Below are 7,516 nucleotides of genomic sequence, written 5' to 3'. Positions count from 1 at the left end.
AGATAGATAGATAGATAGATAGATAGATAGATAGATAGATAGATAGATAGATAGATAGATAGATAGATAGATAGATAGATAGATAGATAGATAGATAGATAGATAGATAGATAGATAGATAGATAGATAGATAGATATTCTGTGTGTTTTTAGTTCACCATTTGTACAGTCCTTTGTGGAATGACTGCCGAGTTGCACACTTTTTGTTTTCTGTCTCACTATCTCTCAGGCACCAAACACACACTCACACACGCTTCAGTCCAGAGCTCTGTGCACAGCCCAAACTCAATTTGGTAAACAAACGTGGGCTGGGGACTCGGGTCAAAGGTTGTATCCACAGGAAAGAACGCAAAAGCAGGGAACGCTTTGTCATCTTTTGATATGATGAAATAACAGTCCTGAGACTTTGGCTCATAGGCATCACATACAAATATTATTAAGTTTTTCTTCCTCCGCAACAAAAGAAAAACATCTAACATTCCCTTATTACAAAAAATATGACCCTCATATTTTAGATAAGAAGCTAAATGATGAGTGTACCTCCTCTGCAAATCCTCTCTTTCTTCTTCGCCCTTGGCTTTTAGTTAGGAGCCCACATAAATTCAGCCAGATACTGTAGAACACTGCAGTCTATCTGCAATCAATGCTGTTACACTCCATAACACCCACTTGGATCAATGAGCAGTCACTCAATATGCCAACAGTTAACCCAGCTGATTACGAGGTAATGCAAGGGATTTCATCTTCATGAATAAGAGTCACTGCATGCATGTTGCCATGAACAAACCAAAGAGTGAGAATTTCTTCCTTGAAAGACTTAATCTGTCAACAAGATCTGAACTTGTTTGTTGTGATCTGTGGCCAACAGAGGAGGTCTTCACTGGAGGAGAAATCTCTCAGAGCAATTAAATGTCCTAGACGGAGCACTGTTGATTGACAGATAGACTCTATCTGTTAGTGGCTGACTTTTTAATTGAGTCCCCACCACCTTGACCCCCACCACCACCACCACCACCACCACACACACATACACTCACACCTGCACAGATTTCTATGAGAAGCCCTTGGACTCTGTCCCAAGTCGATGATGAGCTAGATGCAGCTATGGAGAGAACAACGAGCTTTGTGAGGCTCCTTCACAGAATCAAGTGATTGTTTATAAGTAAATAGATAAATACTTTAAAGAAATACTCTGTAATGTATTTTCTGTTTTGTCCTAAGGTCTGGTTCTTGTTTAAACATCAATGTTTTAATAAAAATGATCAATGACGTGGTGTGACACATGATTTTCGAACAGTTTATAAACAGGTGTTCAACAAAAGGTTGTGGTTAACTTGTAATCTAACAATTATTATATTTATATTAATAGTTTATTTTTATATGTTTATTATTTGTGTCATGTTCATTCTATTCATATAGTATATATACATTACATTACGTAAAATGTATTTATAAAACCCATTTATGAGCCTTCACAACTTTTAATCTTAAGTTTGTTACAGGCACAATACAATATTGTTTTTTAATGGTTTATTTAATAGAAGCACAAAAATTCAAACCTGTTCAAATGGAAACAAAAATAAAAACAAACACTGACAAAACTCACCCACCAATACTTGAACTGACACACCAACTTAGTTCTGTGACTAACCCCGTTGCAGACTCAGAGGTATATCAAATTAACTTTGATCAATCTAATTGTAGCTTTGTTGATAATCGTATTCTACATAAGAGCGGACATGGATATGATGTTTGTAAAGGATACAATGAGTTATGTTATTGAGCCATACAGTATAGGTAATTTATCATTTTCAAAAGGAATATTTCCAGAAAATATGAAAGTGGCTAAGGTAGTTCCTCTTTTTAAGAATGGTGATAAATGTGTGTTCAATAATTATAGACCAATATCCATGTTGCCACAGTTTTCAAAAATTTTAGAAAATTTATTTGTGATCAGATTAGATCAATTTATTGCTAAACAAAATATTCTAAGTAGCAGTCAGTATGGGTTTAGAGCAAAAACCTATACATCATTGGCTCTCATGGAATTGATAGAACAAATAACAACTGCTGTCGATCAAAAACAATATTGTGTTAGTATTTTTGTTGATTTAATGAAAGCATTCAATACTATCGACCACACTATTCTCCTTGAAAATTTGAATAAATATGGCATTAGAGGACTAACACTACAGTGGATAGCTATTTGAAAGATAAGAAACATTTTTTACAAATAAATGATGTAAGATCAGACCTCTGTAATATCAGATGTGGAGTTCCTCAAAGTTCTGTACTTGGACAAAAGTTATTTATTTTATATGTGAACGACTTGGTAAATGTGTCAGGACTCCTTCAATGTGTTCTATTTGTAGATTATACCACTTTTTTTTGTTTGGGTAAAGATATAGAACGGATGTTGGAGTTGATGCAGACAGAATTTGTAAAAATACAAACTTGGTTTAAACTTAATAAATTATCATTAAACTTAAATTAAACTAACTATATGATATTCAGTAATACAAAGAGAACTGTTGATATTCTATTTAAAATTGAGGGTGTTGAGATTTGTAGAGTTAGTGAGGTGAAGTTCTTGGGTGTTATCATTGATGGAAAGCTGACAAGGAAACATCACACGTCACGTAAGAATAAAAACAATAGCTAAATCTATTGCAGTACTGTACAGAGTAAGGGAGTTATTAAATGATAAAGCTCTGTATATGTTGTATAACGCAATAATTGTTCCACACTTTTTTTTCTTTCGTCTGCTCCCTGCTTTAGGGGTCGCCACAGCGAACTACGTCGCACGAAGACTTGGCAGTAATTCTTACAACGGATGCCCTTCCTGACGCAACCACAGACCGCCAAGCTACCACAGCCCTCTGTGTGGAGCAGAGAGCTGCTATCTAGGACACCCAGAGGAGCAGATGGTGGGGGTTAAGGGCCTTGCTCAACGGCCCAGAGTGGGACGAATGAGGGTAAGGGCAGGTGTGGGTGCTTCACCTACCCTACCCACATTTTTGATGTTGTCGGTACCGGGGCTTGAACGGGCGATCTTCCGATCGCAGGCCCATCTTCTTTAACCTGTGCGCAACCATTCCCATAGAATAATTGTTCCACACTTAATCTATTGTATTGTTGTTTGGAGGAAAGCAGGCAAAACAATTATAAATCCTATTTTTGTTTTACAGAAAAGAGCAGTAAGAATTATTACTAGAAAGCATTTCAGTCACCCATCAAGTACATTATTTTATCAGCTGAAGTTATTGAAGTTCCATGATTTGGTAGATTATAGTATTTTATCAGTTATGTATAGGGCTCATAATAACACATTACCGTTAAATATCCAAACAAATTTTATTAAAAGAGAGAGTTAATATAATCTCAAGGGGATAGAGATATTTGTGAAACCTAAATTTAGAACTAGTTTGAAAGGACGGTCTACTTCAATCCAAGGCATTAGATTATGGAAAAATCTGGAGAGTGATGTTAAAAATGCCAGACCAATGTTTATCTTTAAGGGAATGATCAAAGTTGATTTGTTAAAAAGAAAATATGAAATAGCTTAATGTGTACTTGTATGAATTGTTGCTCGAGAATGAGTTATTTATTTTGTTTTTGTTATTTGAAGATTAATATTGTTTGAATTTTTTTTTGGTTAAAAGGGGCAGATATAATAAGATTTTTTTCTTCTTTCTGCTGCCTTTCATTTTATTTGTGATTGTATTTCTTCTTGTATATAGAAATGTTTTGGTTTGTTTTAAAAAATGAATAAACTTTATAATTAAAAAAAAAATTCCTATTAGTATTTACCTCAGTCAATTTTTTTTTCCTCTTTCGGCTGCTCCCTTCTTCAGGGGTCACCACAGCAAACTAAGTCGCACGAAGACTTGGCAGTTATTTTTACACCAGATGTTCTTCCTGATGCAACCACAGACCACCGAGCTACAACAGCCCTCTGTGTGGAGCAGAGAGCTGCTATCTAGGGTACGCAGGGGACCAGATGGTGGGGGGTAAGAGCCTTGCTCAAGGGCCCAGGGTGGGGCAAATGAGGGTGGGGGCAGGTGTGGGTGTGTCCCCTATCCCGCCCATATTTTGATGTTGTCTGTACCAGGAGTTGAACCGGCGATCTTCCGATCACAGGCCCACCTTCTCTAACCTCTGCGCCACCACTCCCCATTTTAACCTCAGTCAATCACCATGGTAGCTCGCAGTCATCAAGATGCTTCAAGATGCTTGATGTTGCATAAACATGTAAAGTTCTTACACAAATTTAAACAATCCACGAGTTTTCAGCATCTTCATATGAGAATGTGTTGAACATGTAAAAGGACCAAAGGATTGTGGTGCCTATAGGAGGCATGAGGATTATCTAGTAGCTGAGTAAACAAATGACAGAAAAGACATTATTTGAAACGGAGTTAAAAACTCATGCTACAAAATCATCTGAAAATGAAGTTTAAACATAATAAAATATTAATTGCACAATTTCAGACTGTAAAACTTTTTAACTCTTTTCATTAGTCAGACAAATGCAAAATTATTATTATTATTATTGGAACGCTTGGTTTGTTGTTGTTTTAAAGATGTCTGGACATATGTTCTTGTTTTTAAAAGATGGTTTGAGTTCTCCTTTTTATCTCAGTTCAAACTGAAACATGCAAAATCCCAAGTTTTAAAACGTTAGTGAGCTGAACTCACATGCAAACCACTTTCCCTCCTCTCCTTCCTGAGGGTTGTTAGGGTATCCTTGCCTTGATCCACATAAGAGAAGTTTTGAGCAAATTCATGAAGGTGAAAACTGGAATGGAATTAAAACAGATGTAAAGAGTCCTTTTGACTTGTAATCAATGACTATAGACATCTAGTCTTTGCATACTGATCATCACAGCAAAATCTAATTATTATTATTAAGACAAAACTTTGATGATTTGGTCACCAGCGTCTGAAAATATTTCAGTGATTAGAACACCATAAATGTATGCTCATAGACACAATATTGAGCCTTTTTTTATTAAATAATACCAGCTGATGACATCATGCACAATACGACCTCATTGTTAATGGTTTTAAATGAGATTTTAAACAGGTGCTCCCTCACTGAACATCCAAACTCTGCAGGGGGTCTCGTCCACTCATGCACACACTCATATCTCCACCCCCTGCTGTAGAGACGGATAGATATATTCCTGTGTCCTCATGGGGAAACTTTGCGTTTGAATATATAGATATGCAGCAGATAGAAGACTTTCCTGAGCGCACGTAGCCCAGCTGAAAATACGTATAAATATACACAGGATATTGATTCATTGACTTTCTGTGGAGGCAACCAGAGTTAAACACAAACACCCCACATCTGACACGAAGATAAAGACAAGTCAGGGCCTCTCTCTGCATCGCAACAGTGAAGTCGCAGAGGTCACAGCTTAGTTTCCACATCAAACCCAGGAGCAGAGGCCATAGTCTCATCCCCCACCACCACCTTTTTTTGTCTCCTCCCTCTCTCTTTTTTACACAGCCATCCTCTTCACACACATACACACACAACTCTCCTCCTCCTCCCTCGCTGGATGTACAAATGCCTTTGCTGTCAGCTCTGCCCCAGACCCCTGTAATTGAAAATAACAGCCAGGGGCCAGCCCCGGCCACTCTCCCCTGCCTGGTGGCTCTCTGCCTTGGTGACAGCCACCCATCAATACCAATGACTATTACCCCTGGAAGTGAGAGCGCTGCCGATGACATCCAAGACACCACCCCGTGCAACACTCCCGCACACACTCACTCTATTTCTCTTTCTCACACACACATACACACACACCCCACTGTCCTTCCTGTGCTACCCGAGCCCTCCTAATGTTTAACCCATTGCTAACAGCCCTGTCTTACTCGGTGTCAAAGCCAGTCTCTCACACGCACCACAGTGTTCCACCAATACGACATGCACGAAACTCTGACAAGCAGCAAACTTTTTGTTCTTGGCTGAGAAGTGTTGTGACTTTTTTACAGTCTCATGTGCCCCATCAGGGACACTCGGTCAGTCGGTGTGATGCTAGAACACTTCTCCACTTCTGAAGTTGCCTTGGACTCATGAGAAACAGGATGTTTAAAGCCCAACCGGTGCCGGCACTAGAAAGTCCAGATGCTGTACAGTCACTTTGTTCCTGACAGCCTATATATGAACTCACATTGAGAGTAGGTGTTTTATGTCCAGTGACAATCAGTCAGGGGGTCTCTTGTCCAGACTCCCCCCACACCCTCCAGTGACAGACACCAAACACAATGTGATAGGTGATCTGAGTTGTCATCTGCTTTGACAGAGGAATGACAGCTGAATGAGACACGTAGAGCACAAAGCATAACAGTGACAAACGAAGCGCACGCACACATCAAGCACAGGAACAGGACAAGAGAAAATACACAAACCTTGTCAAAAGCTGCAGAGCCGTGGAGACTGTTCTCCTTTCTATAGTCCTCTCTGTCTCGTCTCCTCCTCTCCCTCTTTTCTCCTCTCACTCTGGTGAATGTGAGTGTCTGTGTGTGTGTGTGTGTATGTGTGTGAGGGAGAGAGAGTGTGTGTGAGTGTGGAGCAGCTCCCTCCCCTTCTGCCTCTCAGCTGCTCAGCTCAGGCAGTTTCAGGAAATGAATGGGGAGCGCACAGAGAACTGTTGTACTTGCAAATGACTTACCCAGAGTCACATGATCTGCTAAATGTAGGGTGGGCCAGTGGGTGGAGGCTTCATAAGCAAAGAAAAAAAAAAGGAAGACAATATACTCTAAGCTTTAACAGCATGCATCGAATTACACATGGGGCCCCTCCGGGGAGGTTTACGACTCGTCCATTCTCCAACCAGTCCAAACTCCCTCTGTGGCCCTCAAGGAGAGTGTCAGGCTGAGTGGGTGTGGGGGGCACTGCAACACCTCCCAGTATAAAGGGAACAGAGAGGAAAAGGAAGGGACAAATTTACTCTACTTCTGTATTTCTGAACTCCTTGTGATGGTTTTTTTTTTACTGCATAACAGCGATTATTCATTTAATTCTTAGGCAAATTAATAAGTAACTTTTTTTCTGATTCTAAAATGAAATGTGAATTTTAAAATGTTATGTCATAATCTTGTAATTTCAGTGCATTTGTAATTTTGAGAGTAAAAAATCTTATGGTGGAATTTAAATGCATATTTTACTGCTAAAACATTGATTTTAAAAGGAAACTTTTTTTTTTATTTTGGAAATGAAAATATATATTTAGTGTCATTATTAGTTATAACTTACAGGCTTGAAAGTTTGTAGGCTGAACTGTCATCAAGAATAAAAGAAAATAATGTAAAAAAATTATAGTCATGCATACGCGTACAAGCACACACACATATATACTATAAATACATACATATATATACACACACACACATATATATATGTAGGTAGGTAGGTAGGTAGGTAGGTAGGTAGGTAGGTAGGTAGGTAGGTAGGTAGGTAGGTAGGTAGGTAGGTAGGTAGGTAGGTAGGTAGGTAGGTAGGTAG

General features: G+C 38.8%; 1 protein-coding gene across 1 annotated transcript in view; it reads right to left on the bottom strand.

Annotated features, from left to right (window-relative positions):
* Positions 1-6,514, bottom strand: part of klf12b (Kruppel-like factor 12b) — a 267,312-nt gene extending 260,798 nt beyond the window's left edge. Inside the window, exon 1 of the mRNA XM_037687054.1 lies at positions 6,421-6,514. The gene's annotated coding sequence lies outside the window, so the exon portion shown is untranslated. The remainder of the gene's footprint in view (positions 1-6,420) is intronic.
* Positions 6,515-7,516: the final 1,002 nt, after the last annotated feature.

This window comes from Nematolebias whitei, chromosome 13 (assembly GCF_014905685.2).
Source record: "Nematolebias whitei isolate Nwh7 chromosome 13, NemWhi1, whole genome shotgun sequence".
Taxonomy (NCBI): domain Eukaryota; kingdom Metazoa; phylum Chordata; class Actinopteri; order Cyprinodontiformes; family Rivulidae; genus Nematolebias; species Nematolebias whitei.
This window is presented reverse-complemented; position numbering and strand designations above follow the sequence as displayed.